The sequence below is a fragment of the Mytilus californianus genome, unplaced genomic scaffold (assembly GCF_021869535.1).
Source record: "Mytilus californianus isolate M0D057914Y unplaced genomic scaffold, xbMytCali1.0.p SCAF_6, whole genome shotgun sequence".
NCBI lineage: Eukaryota > Metazoa > Mollusca > Bivalvia > Mytilida > Mytilidae > Mytilus > Mytilus californianus.
In genome coordinates this window covers 60,842,522-60,860,370 of record NW_026262712.1, presented here as the reverse complement: position 1 = coordinate 60,860,370, position 17,849 = coordinate 60,842,522, and the positions used below count along the sequence as shown (strand labels likewise).

The following is a 17,849-nucleotide window of genomic DNA, read 5'->3' as shown; positions in this document are numbered from 1 at the left end:
CTAGATCTGCTCCGGGAAAAAAACGCAGTCCATGTTCCACTTTTAACACCTGTCTTTACTCTCCCTCATCGTTCGATACTACTCTCCGCTGAACATCTCTCCTTCTTTTTTCTTAAGAAATAATTCCTCTTTTTTTTACAATTGATGTTTATAAAAAAGACAACAAATGTTAAGAAGAGGTAGTCGAAGTCAATACCAGAATATGATGAGATTAGGTCCGGGGACACAGTTATCGTCCTTCAATTTTCCCTAGTGTGGACAGTGTATAGCTTGCAAATTTTTTCATACACCTTCCAAATTTATTTCTTTATACTTTTTGCATACACTAGTACGTAGGTGGATGACATTACATGTAAACAAAATCGGGGCATGAATTTTTCGGTAATGTAGTGATTTGGTCTGGTTTGAAAAGGTCAAAACATAGTATGTCTGACTGAAGCTGTAAAACTGAATTATAGACATAAAATTGTCCATATTTTGAGTTAGATTCAATAGACTTTTCTATAATTTTGATATAATTTGTCCCAAAAGTAGTACACTACACTGTAAAAATATTTTCTGGATAGAGCAGGTGCGATTTTTTAATTTGAATTTTTTGTCTAAAAGAAATGCACTACGAAATTCTCGTTCTCGGGCCTTACGAATGCAAACTTATTATTAGATAGATATCGTAAATCTGAACTTTGAACTTTGGATATAACACTCTTGCCCTGGTGTACAATTGCGATAGTGTTACACTTGTGAGCCTTTGTCTTCGAATCAGGAAATTAACAGTTCAATTATATAGATGTTGTTTCTCGTTATCTATTTATGTTTCGATTCTATAAAGATCAAATTTAACAAATATACCGACTCAAGTTTAGTTTGCTTATTATTTATAATCTGTTGAAAGTTGAAAGAAAGTGAATAATCTGTTCAAAATGATTTTAATGCGAAAAAAATATATAAAATAAAATCAAAATAAATTCTACCGCTGACGGTTTCAACCACACTTTGAAAAATAACCGTTATTCTGACAGCTATCGATCGTATTCATGTCACTTCAATTGGCTCTTGCTAGCATTCAGACTTCGCTATAGGAAGGTTTTGAATTCAATTCTCGGCTCGGCAAAACCAAACACATTCAAACTGGCATTTTGATGCAAGAAGAAAGACTACTCCGACAAATCTGCGGATTAAAGACAATAACCAATAAATGAAATTGCGCTAGTTTAAAGATATTTCGGCTAAATATTGCAAAGAAAAGAGTGAAAATGACGATCAAAATAGACTACAGTACTGTCTCAGTTTGGTTGTCAAACGCAAATTTCATCTGGCTTAAGACATATTTACTTTTGAGGAAAACAACATAGCGTAAGGTTTCTTTGAAACTAGTGCACCAAAACAGTGGTCAGTAGGTTCGTGTCTGCTTGAAAAATTTGAGTATGTGTACATGTGTATTACATGTATACTTGCCATACTAAAATAAAACAATGAAAACACTGAAAAATAAATAACTACTGCAATGAAATAGTTTATATATACAGTCCGCCAAAAGTTAAGCACCACCTTTTTTTATTGCATCGAAATTTTTTTTCATTTAAAAAAATAGTTAATCTTTGAAAAAGAGAAAATATTCATGTAGCAATTTTGGTAACATATATCATAAACAAACCGTAGACTTAAGTTTGTTTACGTATGCAGGTTCTATGCATTTGAAATTTGCGTTCATAGAAATAGTGAAAATTACACAAATCAGAAACGGAATTTAAGTTTCACTGTGATTTTATTTTTTTTACAACAATTAATCACCCAATATCATTAAGAGTCTCTACAAATAATCTTTGGTATGCTCGGAAAATTTAATTTCAATATTTGAGTCAACAGGATGTGTAACACCCTCTCTTCCGGTACAGTTCCATAACACGGAGTCTCATACTCTGTACAAGCCTTCTGAACTTTAGTTGAGCAAATTTATTCCATTCAGCAACAATTGCGCTTCTTAAATCGCTAAGATTCTGCAAAGGTGGATCTCTGCGATTGATATTTCTGCCAATGGCATCCCAGACATGTTCGATAGGGTTCATGTCTGGAGACATGGAAGGCCAAAAGATAGTGTCAATGGCTTCTTGCTCTTTGTACTCTTTGTACTCGGTTACAATCCTTGCCCTGTGTGGTCTAGCATTGTCGTACATGCACAAGGGTCTTGAAGCAAGTGGTGGATTATTAAAATGAGGGACTACAATCTTTCTAAGCACCAAATCCCTGTATGTCTGTCCGTTCATGTTACTCTGCAGGATATGCATACCCACCTTACAACAGTATGAGAAGAAACCCCATACTGTAACACCACCAGCAACGTATACAGTCGTTGGGCAAATGTTGTTTTGGTCATTAGCAGTTTTATTTCCACGACAGACTCGTATTCTGCCTTCTATTGGTCGTAACAGAAACTGACTCTCATTTGACCAATGAACAGTTTGCCAGCTTCTCATGTTCCAGCGTCGTTGGTCATTAACCCTTTGAAACCTGATTATACGGTGCCTGGCTGTTAGGGCACGTCTCTTGATAACACGACGTGCTCTTAGGTAGCCTCTATGAAGTCGACGGACCAATGTTCGAACAATAACATGACCACCTTGACGCCAGTGGTGTCTAAGTTGTGGGGCAGGAGTAAATGGGTCGGCTTTAGCACAACCAATAAGGAGCCTGTCATCACGATCGGTAGTTAAACGGGGTCTTCCGGACCTTGGTCTATCATTTACAGTTCCTGTGTCAACATGACGTTGTAAAAATCTGACAATGACGGTGTGTTTAACATTGAAATGGTTACCTATGCAACTAGTGCTCCTACCGGCATTTGACATGTCAATTGCTTGCCAACGTTCAGCCACAGATAACTTACCCCTTGCCATATTTCACAGTGACTTGGTGAAGGTCAAATTTCACCTGTACGCGGGACAGTAGGAAGATGATTTAAAGGCATCGAAACAGTGTATTCGAAAAAGTGCAGATGACCTTTAATAAAAAAATTGCTTGGCGTGTTTATCGGAGTTTATCTTTTTTGGTCGAAATGAATTTTCTTAGTGTATGTTATAGGCAATTCATAACACCAAACATAAATATTTTTTTCGCAATAGTTAAAAAAATATTGACAGTTATGTTTAGGTGGTGCTTAACTTTTGGCGGACTGTATATATATATATACATGTGTTGTTCGACCTGTTAGTCAAATACGTTTTGTTAAAATATTGTTTTTCACTTTTTTGGTCTTTTGAAAAATGTTGTTTGTGCTATATTTAGACCCCTCTAACAAGAAATTTGTTTTGCATGCACACGTATAAAAATTGCGGTTTTTATCCAACGCAATCATAGGTTTGAACGTTGTTTTCAATTAATATACATGTATAGGTACAGCTAAACTGTATCTCAAAATTAGTTGGGTGGGTGTTGTATTTGCTCAACCATGTTAACGTTTAGGGACAAACATTCCATACATATTCAAGAGGAGAACAAAGAGGTAGGATCAATAGCCCCTAATTTATCCATCACCCGGCCATTTTCTTAACATACTCCAGTCTTAACTAAAATCAACAGTAATAAAATCTAATACTTAAAGATTTTAACAGTATTTATGCGTATGTACAAACTATATTTACAAATGCCTGAAGATGACTCAAAACTGCAAGTTTTATTGGCAGACTTTAACCAAATTTGAGAAATAATCTAAAATTTTAGTGAAAAAAAATAACAGGGAAGTTGGTACTAATTAATGAAAAAAAATCTAAATAGTTCCCAAAGATTGTGGACCGGGAAAGTTGACTGCCAATGTAATCACAAAAATTAGTAAAAGGATTCAATGTGCATGCTTATTTATTGAATACTAAAATTTTTAACATTTATAGATTAAAACATTCCTTTTACATAACGGTTCGGTTATCATCTCTAGACACCTGTATAAGCCGAGGTGCAAGCCGAATGCTCAAATGAGTCCAGGGACGGTACTAGACACTATGTTGAAAATGATATGTCATAAAATACTTATCATATATTTACCCAGTGGCAAATATTTCACACGTATACAGGAAAACATAATATGGAATATATTCGGCGGTGCTAAAATAAACCATCAAGGTGTAATACCACCATTGATTTTCCCCAATTAGTCTTTGTTAAATTTGCACTTTTCAAAAAATTGTGCAGAATTTATCTTTTTTTCAAATAAAGAAATACTTGGCATGAGTAAAGTTTTATCCCGTCCAGTACTATAGAAAAAATTTCACATAACATTTCACATAACCATCACTGGAAGTTAACCAATCAAATGTTCCCCCTTTTTTAACCTGTGTACAAGCTTTAGTAACCATGTAGCCTCAAGTTTCCAAAATATTCTATAGAAACCCCAAATGAAAAAATAATGGTGCTTTGAAATACCCAAGATATATGTTTATGACCCAGAAATGTTTTACTGCAATGAAATGTAGGATCAATTACCTACAACTGTCAAATTCAAGGGAATATTTTTTTTCGACCTATTTTCGTATGCAACCGGATGTGACGTACTATGATTTGGTGGTATTACAACTCAACGACACAAGTGTATAGTTATTATGCTTTTTGTAAACAATAATCTGCACTGACTCTTGCGATAAAGCAAACTCAATTCTCGATATGACACATCATATACCTTTTTATGAGCTAATGATAAAAGCAATTGCTTCAACCAATGAATCAAATTAAGGAAGATATTTGTCTTTCACTCACGATAGAAAAATCCCAGCATTAGTTTTTTACATACACACACAGAAATAAATATATAAATATGTTAATCACATATTTGGCAAATGCTTAAAAAGATTGAAAAGTCAAACAAGTATCTAGCAAGATACATACATGTTTTGTTCCTCCATTGAAATATTTTCAGTTTTAAGAATTTCACCATCATTTTAAAACTACATGTACAGTCCTTGGATATTATAATGTCAATGTTAGATTTTAATTTAGTGTCAGCGTTCTTTATTTGTTTAACAAATTCCGTTGTGTCATTTTGCTCGAAGTTGAAAAAACAAGAATCTTCCTCGTCTGTCACTGTTTTTAAATGCTTATGACGTCATTCACGGAGCGCCGGGCAAATAACCTGGTAATTCTGTGGTTATAATATATGCAAATCCCAATGTGTGATTGTTGCTTATTGCATAGCAACAACATAGTTCATACAATGCGTATCCAAGAGTTAGAGTGCAATAGTCATGGGTTTCATAACGAGTGTTAATTGGATATCGCTTGATATCAACATGAGCTATTTAATTTTAATATAATAATAAACGAGCCTTCTGCAAGTTTGTCATTACTTTTTAAATTAAATAAAGAGAGTTGATATCAAGCGATATACAATTCTCACGAGTTGTTAAACCTGTTTCTCTTATGGTGAACACTCTCATTGTGTTAAATGAAAAAATTCGCGAATTGTTAATCTAGTCTTTTGCACATACCAGTATGACGTCATATGTCCTATCCCGTCGACAAACTTTGACATCAGACATTTAAAATAAAACTATTTGTACGCCTTATAATATAATAATATTTGGCAAAATGAAGATTTTCAGGTGAAAAGTGTGAGTGTTTTGTTTTATATTGAAGAAATCACACACGTCCGTAGCCATGGACGAAATGTATATCGTCTTAACCTTTGAAAGTCATCAATGAGCTTACGAATAGACAATGGAAATGTCGTATGTCGTCTCATGATGATGTATAAGCCAATCAGATTAACGCAGTTTTCGTATGTATCACTTTTTCTTATCACACTTTGTGCAGTGTGATACGGGAATATCTCTTCATACAAGAAATAGTTAAAAGGCCGCAACCATAAGAGAATCTAGTTTCTCTAATTCTTCGTCAATTTATCCCTTTCTGCACCCATTGTATAAAAAAAATTTAATCAACGTGTGGGTCGTTTGATCTCAGTTCTTCATTGGGTAAAATCCTATTATGACGTCGAATTTCCTATTGTGACGGCATGAAAAAAGGCGACCATGCCTGATGACGTCACATAGAAAGAACACATCTTTTTGCAGATCATTCAAAAAGAAGGAATAAATTTGCCTGCGTATTGTTTGAAAATCATTAGAGAAACAGATTCCACCACCAAATCTGGTGTAATACGATAATTATCCACTCTCGACAGTTAAATTTTAAATATTTAAAACGCTGGGCGAGCCTCGCGTTTTAAATTTGAAAATTTAACTGTATCGAGTGGATAAATATCACACTCGATGCAGTTGTAGAATCTATATTTACAACATAAACGCATAGGTCGAAAACAAACTGACAATATTAATGCCATGGCAAACGAAAAACGACGAAAAGACAAACAACTGTTACAGTACACAAAACACAACATAGAAAATATTTCTTTCCAGCTGTTAAAAGCAGCGTTTGTAAATTGTCTATCATTGTAACTGCACTATTGAAATGCCGGATTCGTAATTGCGATTGTATACCAAAGATGCTACACCTATAGCTTTGACAAATACAGTGTCAGAAACTTCCATCTGTGTAACTATTATGGTCGTACCAGTACTATAAAAACTCTCAAAAGAATAAAAAATCTCTGCTATATAAAGTTTGTTTTTGTATACATTAAAACGCGAATTGTGTGTGTTTGTCGTGATGAACACTGAAATCTGATATATGCCTCGTTTTTCACACGTAAATATACCGGAAGTTTGAAATGAGGTCACATTCTTTATTCCATTTTTCAATTGAGTGGTATGTAACTATCTGCCCTATGTTATAAGTGCCTTCTATTGTCTTGCAGTTACAAAAACTGAAATGAAAATATCAAATACACACCTACAAGCTATTTGAAACTAACCTGGCATTTGGATTGCGTTTCAGAATCTAAAAATGCATCATGGGTAATTTCATTGTTCGTATAAATAAGTCACATAATCGGTTGAATTTACATTGATTTTGACGACGATTTTTTGATATATTGACTCACCTCGCCATGGAGTACAGTAACATATTGCTATCCAGTGAGAGGCCGCATAATTGAGTATGATAGTTATGATAATGAAGATAAACACAATAAGATTATTTACGTTTGTTCTAAATTTAAATATGTTATTTTTTTAAGCCGTTCTTTATTGAACTAGGCCGCAAGGTCAAATGGAGGCTATGATAAAAGCCCTCATTTGCACGGCCTCTGAAACTACAAAATCGGTTAACATTCTCATTCAAATATTTTCATTTTTTTGTGTTTTTATTGTAAATGAGTAGTGTCATATGATCTGTACACTATATTATAGCATGACATTTGTGATATTTGTCCTTGTTCAGTCTATCATATTTTCCAGTGGCAGTCCATATTCCATGCCATTCATTCCGGATGACCCGCATTGCTTTGCATTCTGAATTTATTGTAATTGTTCTCGATCTTAATACGTAAGCAAAAGTCACGAATGAACGTTAATGAGAAAAAGCAGCAACCAATCAGTTAAGTTGAAAGGAACTCAATTTTGCGCTTTCTTATCAAACTAGTCAAAGGCATGGGTTGTACATTGACGGTCCAATGGCAACTTGTAAAAGACCGTAGTAATTTTTTGTATCTACCGCCAAAATACTAAGTTAAAGCCAAGATTCACGATATTTTAAGATTTTTAAGTCTTTCTATGTAATTAAGGCCAAAGTTATGGACATGCATAGCTAGAAGGTCATGTTAAACACAATTCATTTGGTCATGCATGTATCATTAAATCCTTACGTCGCGTACGGTATTGGTGTTAGTTTTGATAACGTTAATTTGACGTTATTCATCATGCATTGTATAAATAACGACGTACTTACTTCATTTTGTGCAGCTCAATCATACAGCATAATTTATATGAGCGGTTTGTTTGACTTGTTACGTATAGAACCGAAATGCAAAAGCGGCACATATTTCTTAGAGTGCAGTTAAATTTAAACAGAGAAATAATATTCAATATAGTATCACCTTGGAGCAAAGATATTTTCTCTTTCTTTTGATTGTAACAGGATATTTTAATTTTTTTCAAACCACTCTCTTTTCTGCTGTATTATTTTATCTGCTTTTTGTAGTTTCTGGATAAAATTTTTATTAGTTGAAGCGTTTATTTCATCACAGGTGGTTAAGTATCAATTGTTGAAAGAAATTCAAAATTTACAACAACTAAAATAGTTTAATCTAATTTGCCGACTGCATATAAAAGGAAATTAAATCTCAACTATGAACAAGTAAACGGATACAGTTATTAATTTTAATTAGATTTGATAAAAATCTGTTGAGAAATTGTTTCCAAAAAAAAAAGTCTAAAAAGTCATGGTTTTGCATGAGATATTTGCGACGTTAGTCACTACATGAGGATAGGAATGCCCTTTACCGTCAGGCGTCAAACGGGCATTTCCGGCTACCGTTAGCGTCAAATTGGTTAAAATTTTACCGTGATTCGTCAAAATATCCTTATCGTGATTCGTCAGAGGTCGCAAATAATTATCGTTACCGTTTTTTTTTCTCCCAAAAATAACGTGATTCGTCAAAATCAGTCGATTTTTTTATCGTCTTAAAGAAAGTGTAAATTTTATCGTCATGCACCAAAAATTACCGTTAACGTCATTTGGCATGATTTTTTACCGTTATTCGTCATGAAGGTACCCCCATTACGACCCTCCTACATGTCAAGTTATACAGAACGTAACATCAAAACGAGTAAAAAGCATGATGTGACATTATGACTAGACAAAAGTAGTCGCTGACTGTGTCGTTACTACTTTCGACATGTAATCGAAAATGGGTTTAAATAAATCCCTGAAATGTAGATTTTTATGCTATATAGTTTTTTTTTCATACACTTAAAAAACATTTTTTCACGTTTAAATAAAATTTCGGATCGTAAAAGAGATCGCAAATGCCGATGGTTTTTCATTAGACACTTAACAAATACGCCGAAAGGTCAAAAAACGGCAAGTGTGACATTTCAATAGATTTAATAAAATAAACAATATTTATTAATGGAAGACATAGAAAGTTTTATATTTATTGTATAATTTTTACACAGAAAGGGTGGATATGTAAATTGTGATTTGGGTCTGCAGCATTCGTTCGAATTTTGAAAAGCTCTTTATAAAATGAGAGATTTGTGTTTTGTGACAGAAATAAAAATTGCAAATAATCATAACTTCTGCGACGACCTTTTGAAATGTTGTAACAAAACTTTTAATTGTTTTTCCCTTGTCATATACGGAATAAAATGATACATTATTTTCGGAATAATCTATTTGAATTATTATTTAATATTACTCTTAACTTCTCCCCTATCCATATTTTATTTACTATTTTCGGCTTGGCCACAAAACAAAGAACTTTTCGTCCTGGTCAGACGCGGCCAATTAACGATGACGTCATAAGTAAAACTGTTCTTTCTATGAATACCTCTTTTTTTTTTAAGTTTAAACAATGACAAGAATAGCTTTAAAACAAACCTGGTCATATGTTGCGGTGTTACTTGTCCATAAGCGCAAAATCAGTGTTATTAGGAATCATTTGAGTTACAAAATGAAAAAAAGTATTGATTTTAAGGCATATTCCATTTTTACTTTTAATTACGCACATTTTGATATGTTATCTATTCAGAAACTTCGAACAAATACAATAAAGGAGAACTCGAAAGCAAAACGTAGTATTAGTCACCAGCACCGTACGCGACGTCGACTCGGTCAGAAAATCAATAAATTATGATCTTTAAGAAGACTCTTTAACTTCATAAGAAATCATGATTCTAATTTTGAAAAAAAACATCTTATGCTAAGGTGTTGTTTGCTAGATTGAATTATTAAACAGCGTGCTTTTGATATAAAAAAAAAATGGCAAACTGAACATACCCCTGTCAGACAATTCCTTCAAATGTTTATCCAAATTTTGTTCTGTTAAATCTGCTTTGTTATAAAGGGCTATAACATCTTGCTTTCTTGCATTAGCGTCGTTGATAACTTTGTTCATTCTATGGTTCGTCATTAGAATTTCTAGTTCATTCCGGTCTGTTTTATTAAGAATGTCGGAAATATTTCGTAAATCTGAAACAGACTTCAGATTTTTTAACATTCCTATTTCCTTGTCTAATTGGTTAGATTTTGTGTCAACGATGGTTAAGTTTTGTACAACCAGCATAGATTCGACCTTCATGATTTCAAAGTTCCTGTTTAGCTCTGAATACTCCATTTGTAGTGTGGTATAGTTTCTAATCACAATGTCTAGTTCGCGTTGCAGTTTTTCAGTTTTGTTTTCGCATTCTAGGAGTCAAATTTTAACCGATCCACTTTGATTTTGATTTTGGAATCTTGATACTTCGTGTTGTAGTGTTAGCAAAGCTTGTCTCATTTGTGTTATAACCCGATCTTGTTTTCTTTGGGAACGTCTTTGATCCATCAACAAGTCCATAAGAATATCAAAATGCTTATCAGTAAGGGCTGGGTCCTTGATAGGCGATATTTGAGTGACAGTATCAAATAAAAAAGACTGACAATGAACTGAAAACAGCAAGAGAAATACGAATACTTCCAAATCCATGTTGGGCTCTTTCATCATGAAAAATACAGATTTTAACTTCCTTTTTATACGATTTAATAGATTAAACTGTAATCAGTCACTGATATGAACATTATAACAAGTATAAAACTAAGTAAAAGATATATGCAGTAAATAAAACTGATAAATTATATGTTATAAAAATACAATTCATACATTACTTTCTTGCAGAACTGACCTTGATGTTAATATTTTCTGCCTTACGCCTGATCAGACAAACATGTTATTGCATGGTGAAAAATAAATAAACCAGTTCATTGCCGTAAGTTTTTTTTTTTTTTTTTAATAGAAAAAAAAACAGTTACATGTTTCTATTTTTGTCTTGTTCGAAGGATATCACACCACCAAAAAATAATTGAAAAATCTGACACCCTTTGCATGGCTCATTGCTGTAAAACTCTATTGAATCGGGGCCGAAAGGGATCATCAACTACTGTTCTTAAAATTAAATTTGTACACCCCACCCCATGGTTTTACCTTTGCCGTTTTCTCAACAGCTCTTAACGGTAGTAGCAATAGACTTTTACAGTATTTCAAATTTGTAGAAACGTTTACAGACATGCTTTTAGGAAGCCATGGGTCGTCAATTGTTTAATTTATGGTGATCTCCATTTGTGTCATTTTGTTATAATTTGGTTAAAAAAAGACAATTTACGTCCTCCATTACCCGTTTATAACATTTCAACAGATACGAATTATCACCACTTAATAAATTGGCTTAATCCATTTAAGGCTGGGTCTTATTAGTTGACCATGAATTCCCCCGCTTATATTGGTGTTTGAGTTGCTAAACCTTAAGTGTTTTGTTATTTGTCTGCCCGCTCATTGTTTAATGTAATTACAGTGTCCTATAGTTGTTTACGTTATTGTACGTTGGTCCTTTGTGGATACTGTGGATTCATTATTATTCACGGAATACTAATTTTCGTGGATTTCGTGGGTTAAGGTGAACCACGAAATTAAATGTTCAACGAATGACAAATTTTCTATAGGCTTGTATGCCGACTTTGGCAAAACTACGAAATCAAATATCCACGAACATGTAACTTTTCCTTAATCCACTAAAATTGGTAACCACGAAAATAAATGAATCCACAGTAGTTGTTTTATTGGCAATCATACCACATCGCTTTATTTTTACATGGTTTATTCTTTGTTAAGAACAACTGTTTTATTCAAACGTTTGTACTCGGTTATGGCTTATAGGGTTAGAGGATTTACTCGTACCGCTGATTTTGGTAATATATTACGGTTAGACGAGATATCTTTACTAATCCAAGGGGCCTCGTTAGCCAAGTGGTCTTAGTCGTTGAACTACTGTATCACTAGCCTGCCAACTCTAAGGTTGTGAGTTCGAATCCAGCACGTGGTACATATGTATGTTTGCTCAACTCCAATCTTAATTGAGTTATATTGTCAGTTTTCCTACCGATGGTCGGTGGTTTTCTCTGGATACTCGCACGTTCTCCACCAATAAAAACCGAACGGCACAAAATATAACAATAATGCTGTAAGTGGGGTTAAATACCTAATAATTAATCTGACAATCCATGTGTATGTTTCATCAACAGTTAAAACCAATGTTCTTATATTTCATATCAATAAAAAGGCACATTGTGGTACATGTATCCATGTGTCATAAAATTTATTTTTGTTCATGGTGAGTGCTGCTTTCAGTCAATCAAAAATCCACTTGAATTGTTGAACCTTCTACGTTAGTTATCAAAAGTGCTAGCTTTGTCGATTTTTACGATAAAAAAACAAAGGTAAACTGCTTGAATTTAGTTTTGAAAAGCATAATATCTTGTTATAAAATAAACGCATGAGTACTACATTTTAACGCATTTCCGTGTATCTTAACAACATAACAATAACAGATGTTTCTCTTTTGCATATTAACTTCATAAAGATACTTGTATGACCTATCAACAGTTATCAACTTTTTTTAGAAAGATTTGTGACTTAGCACAACTTCTCAATATATTCTATGTGTATGTATAATTTCCATTAGGATGTTTTATGCTGTAGCAGACTTATTTATAAGATACAAGAGGACTTTTAAGATTCATCTGAAGGAATTAAAAAAATGGCCGGTTTTTTCAATACAATTTATTCTGCGTACAGACAAAGTATTTAGTATATCAAGAACTGGATTAACTATTTTTGAATATATTTTATGTTTCAGAAATAGAATACCAGATAGTTCGAATATAATACCAGACCAGGTAAAATAAGGATATGCTCACCTTTATTTATTATCAAACATGGTGCATGTCCATACACAAAACAAATGTTTAAACATTCTACGCCATATTGATCATCTTCTTTATATAAACAAACTAACAAAATACTTTATTTGAACAAGACATAGCTTTAAGTTGTGTACGGCAAACGTCTCTTTTGAAAATAGAAAACGTTTTTTCCCTTTATATTCTCAAAAGTATTATATCTTGGCAAAACTATGCAGGGAAGTCAAATGTATTTCAAAATTTCTCCTTTGTAGATTTACTAGTTGAAACTGTTTACTTACTGAAATATGTATACTGGTAATACAGCAATGGAAATACTTTAAATTTGTCAAAGGTACAGAATTATACAAAATCTCGACAATTTGATGACTAATGATATACAGCACAAACCTTGTAAAAAAAATGTTCTGACAGAAGAAATAATTTAGCATTTTAAAACCGATGACAAAACAATGCTAGTCAGCATTTGTGCTTTATGTTAATTTATCCAAACACTCCGGTGGTTCCGGCAAGACATATGGGTTGGGTAGTAAATGAGGAGCTCGTTGAATAATTGTCAATTCCGTGAATAGATCGGTTTCGCTCTGGAACCATTTTTTTCTTTACTGCATCTATACCGCATCTTCCATATCACATGTACATGTATAATATTGCTCTAATATTATTGTGAATTTACAGAGCAAAATAAACCTATATGTGTACTATCTTATTTAGTAAAGTTATCATACATTTATAAACTCATCTTTTTTTTTGTCAAGGTATGAGTATTGGTTTACATATAATAAGCTTAAAGTATTAACAGTTATATATATTTTATTGAACAGTCAAAATATGTCTACAGTCAGAGAAATATTGCAATGGTTCTACGTATTGCATATAAATATAAATATAACAAATCACACAAAGCAACATCATTGCCTATGACGTCATTTCTCCTTGAGTGTTCGCAATTATTTTTTTCCGTAACTACCAGATCCTTTATATTGGCCGGTATAACCTGTCTTCTCGTCCTGCTGCGCCCTTTCCTTTTCCAGATTCGTCAAATCGTTCTGTATGAACACCCGTATAACCCGAGGTGTCAGACATCCTGCCGACACCCCCTGTTGAAGATTGTGCCTGAAATAAACACAAGACAAAAGAGGCGTTAATCACCAAAATATCAAATTTCAATAGTTGTATTGTGGAAGGACAGTGCCTCGTGTGTGGAGCGAGGTGAATGTAATTACTGACGTTTGGTTGAAACCAAAGATTTTAAACTGGTATTTGCAGTCGGTTCGGAGTCGGAACAATGTTTCACCTTAAGGTTATATAAGGGTCTGAATGGGGTTTCCAAATAGAAACTAATAGACCCAAAAATTAAGAATAGAAAATATGGGCCCATAAAAATAAAGAATAGAGAATAATAGGTTAATAAAATATGACGAAAAGAAACTAATGGGTAGAAAAATGTTCTGAAAATTTAAAGAATAGAGTTGAAACCCCTCCCCCAAATCAAAAAAAAAAAAGTAAAAATATTTTTTTTAAAATACGCCAAAACCTGCTATAATGAAAATAAAATCCTCCTAAAAGTCGACGTTGTAATCTTAAAATTTAACATTTTTTTAAACATTTTAACTAAAATATCTGAATTTCATAATGTACATACCATTTTTTTTCACATCTGGGTTACTGCTACAAATTTTCTCTGCAAGTTGTTTTCGGATATTATCCTCGATGTCTTTGCTCTTTTTGATTTCCTTATAAACTTTAGCAGCCCTGTCCAACTGTCCAAAGCTTCGTTGCATTTAGCTGCATTGGTTAGATCAACTGTTCTATAAAAGTTATATGATTTGAAAAACGAGTTTAGCTGCTTGTTTTACAGATATATATATATATATATATATATATATATATATATATACAGCAGGACCCTACACGGATCCATAGGGGGTCACCACGTGACGGCGTTAAAACAATCACAACGTCATAATTTACCCGCGTTGCGATAATTTATATTATGTGTGTTTTTCTTTTGGCTAAAACATATACATTATTGTGTTTTATCATATGAAAATCGGTTCCTACTATGAGGCATGGGCAACATCTATTGAAATTTAATCAATAATTATCATAACTATTTTTAATCAATACTTATCATTATTTTAGTTAGTTGTCAAATTAATTCATTATTATTTATAGTAAATAAATGAAAACACTGCGGATTTTAAAGGATAAAGATATAAGCGGCGTAGCATTTTTATGAATGGAAAACTGCTTGCGACATCATCAAAAATGCTTCGTGACCGAGCAGAATAATATTCTTATAAAATATCTTCAGTCAAATATTAATCAAAATTTCTATGTGTAATGAGTATACAATATAAAGTAGGCGGATTGAATATTTTTTAATTACTTTGGGTGATGTATTATAGGTAAAGTAGTGATTTGGTTTAATTTAATTAGGTCAAAATAATAATTGCCTACAACCAAGTCATTTTAACTTTTGTGGAAAGTAGTCTCATTGGCAATCATACCACATCTCCTTATTTTATATGTATTGTTTATTTCAAGCTTTGCGCGGATAATAGCAGTCAAAAATATCTATATATAGATTTTCCCCCGTTTATGAATATAAATGTCCCTATTTTTAAATATATCTGTTTAATAATGAATACTTTATGTTCGATGACGTCTAATACGTTACTGTTAACATGCGCAATTCCAACCAACTAAGAAATGTACATTCCGTAAAAAAGGAACATCACTCTCAAGGAAAGGAATTTTCGCGTTCGTCACATATTTTGGTAGGATGTTTTCCATGTGAATGTTTAATATCAAGGTACAAAAAAAGGACACCAGTCCCAATCAACGTTGGATTTAGAAAGTGTGACTTGAGGCGGCTTAATTTAATTTGTATATTATGTTTTTTTTTCTTTATCAATTATAGCCATAGTTTATGAATCACAGTAAAGGAATAATTTTGTGATAAGAAGGGCTAAGTAAGTAATGGCTTTATTCATTTCCTTTAATGACCAATACATGAGTTTTATTACTGAAGAATGTATTGTAACTATACTGAAGTAGGTTTATTTCTCTCATTATGAAGAGAAGAATATTGAAGGAAGAAATGAATTAATTTCGGACAAATAAACATTGAGGGACTTATTTTTTTATGTCATTATTTTGGACGCGTTATTGAACAAAATTTGAAATAAGGTAATTTGCTTGATTCTTTTGAGTCATGAGAAACAATATGAATGTTTCAAAATGTTGTAGTTTGGGAAAACATGAAATGAATTCGTTACGTATTTCAATATCCTTCTTTCATAACGAAAGAATTCAACACGTTTCTTCCACTGCATGTCATAAAAATACATATTCAATTAAATTCCATCGTTACTCGAGACATCCTTTCCGATTGTTACTCAAGATAACATTCTGATTGTTTCTCAAATATATGCCTTCCAATTGTTTTTCAAAGATATGCCTTCCAATTGTTGCTTAACATCACCCTTCTAATTGTCACTCAGGATATACCGTCCAATTGAAACTAAGGACGATTCTTCTGATGGACACTAATGACAACCCTTCCGGTTGTTTCCCTAGTAAACCCATCAGATTTTCACTCAATATATGCCTTACAATTGGTCAACGAGATCACGTTCCGATTTATATTCAAGACAATCTGTCGACTATAACTCAAGATAACCTTTCCGATTTTATTACAAAAACAATAATTTTTCCGTGTCCGTGTGCGCTGAAATTGGTAACATCCATTTAAACTGAAACTTTAGTAACAGGAAAACTAATTGAGTTTTTTAAAGAGCCAGGTCAACACCTCGCATGAGCCCCATAAATCGGAAAAATTGGCAAATCTGGTTAGTTCTTGTTTTGAGATGAAAACGTAACATTTGTCTTGTGTGAATATTTTAACCTCTAGTTGAATGTTTGTGACGTAAGGTTTTTGTCTTAATGACGTATACCCCACATCTCATTTGGCATAGAGGTAAGACGGATGTTAAGCAACGTTAAGGTCCTTAAAGATAGAAAAAGATGAGTGTTCATAGACCAATTCAATTTTTTAATTCTAATTTGCATCAACGAGTTTACAGCCTAAATCCATTTGGAAAGAACATCTACGTCTTATCTTTCATGCAAGTTAAACACGGCCCCTAGCAAAAAATGTATATTCATAATAACTTGTCATGTCGAACCTCAATATTGCTTTGGAATAAAAATGTATGCTCTCAACAACATGATACTATCAACAATATGGTGGTTAGTCAAATCTCAAACATTGTAAAACAATGAAGTTTTGGTTGTAAATCGAAAAAGTAGATTGATGCAAAACATTTGAAATTAACATCAGTGTGATTATTGGTTGTAAATAATCTTACACTCGCCAATATGAACAGTAATTAAAATGAAAAAAAGATTTTTCCTGTATTCAGCACAATCATTGACATGACTTTGAAAAATTTTAAAGAGATATTAAACCCTATATAGATGGCGTGACATTAACCTTCATGGAATACATTGTTATAGCAGAGATAAATATCATACCTCAGATTGTAGTGTCAAGTCCACGGATAGTCTTTGTGAATCTGCTATAAAAGTCCTTTCATCAATACTACCAGTTATATTGGAGAAAGTCTTTAATATCTGATGTTCGTATAAAAACCAAATCATGTTTAGTGTTAACTGACATTAAATCAGTCAAAATGAAACTGAATAAACAGATTAGTTTTTCTCGTATCCGGATATTCTACATTTATGAGACATTAAAACAATGAAATCACATACCCGGACATTTTTCTTTGTTGTTAATCTTTTAAAAGTGTCCAACATAATAATAGTATTTGTAAAAATATATACTGTCATGTCAAAACTATTTAATCTTTAAACATAATATCATTGAAGAATACTGTATATGTTATTCTTATCTATGATATTAAGTCGAAAGGTTTCAAAATGCCACCATATAGTTTGAATAATGATATTTTAAAATTAATGAAATAATATCGTCTGAGAAGCCG

The 17,849-nt window shown here is 32.7% G+C and overlaps 1 long non-coding RNA gene across 1 annotated transcript; it reads right to left on the bottom strand.

Moving 5' to 3' along the window:
• Positions 1 to 13,629: 13,629 nt before the first annotated feature.
• Positions 13,630 to 17,556, bottom strand: LOC127704170 (uncharacterized). The gene is made up of 3 exons (XR_007983171.1): positions 17,377 to 17,556; positions 14,480 to 14,645; positions 13,630 to 13,950 (listed from the first exon to the last, which is right to left on the bottom strand). It is a non-coding gene; the product is annotated as an uncharacterized LOC127704170 (long non-coding RNA).
• Between the last annotated feature and the right edge of the window lie 293 nt (positions 17,557 to 17,849).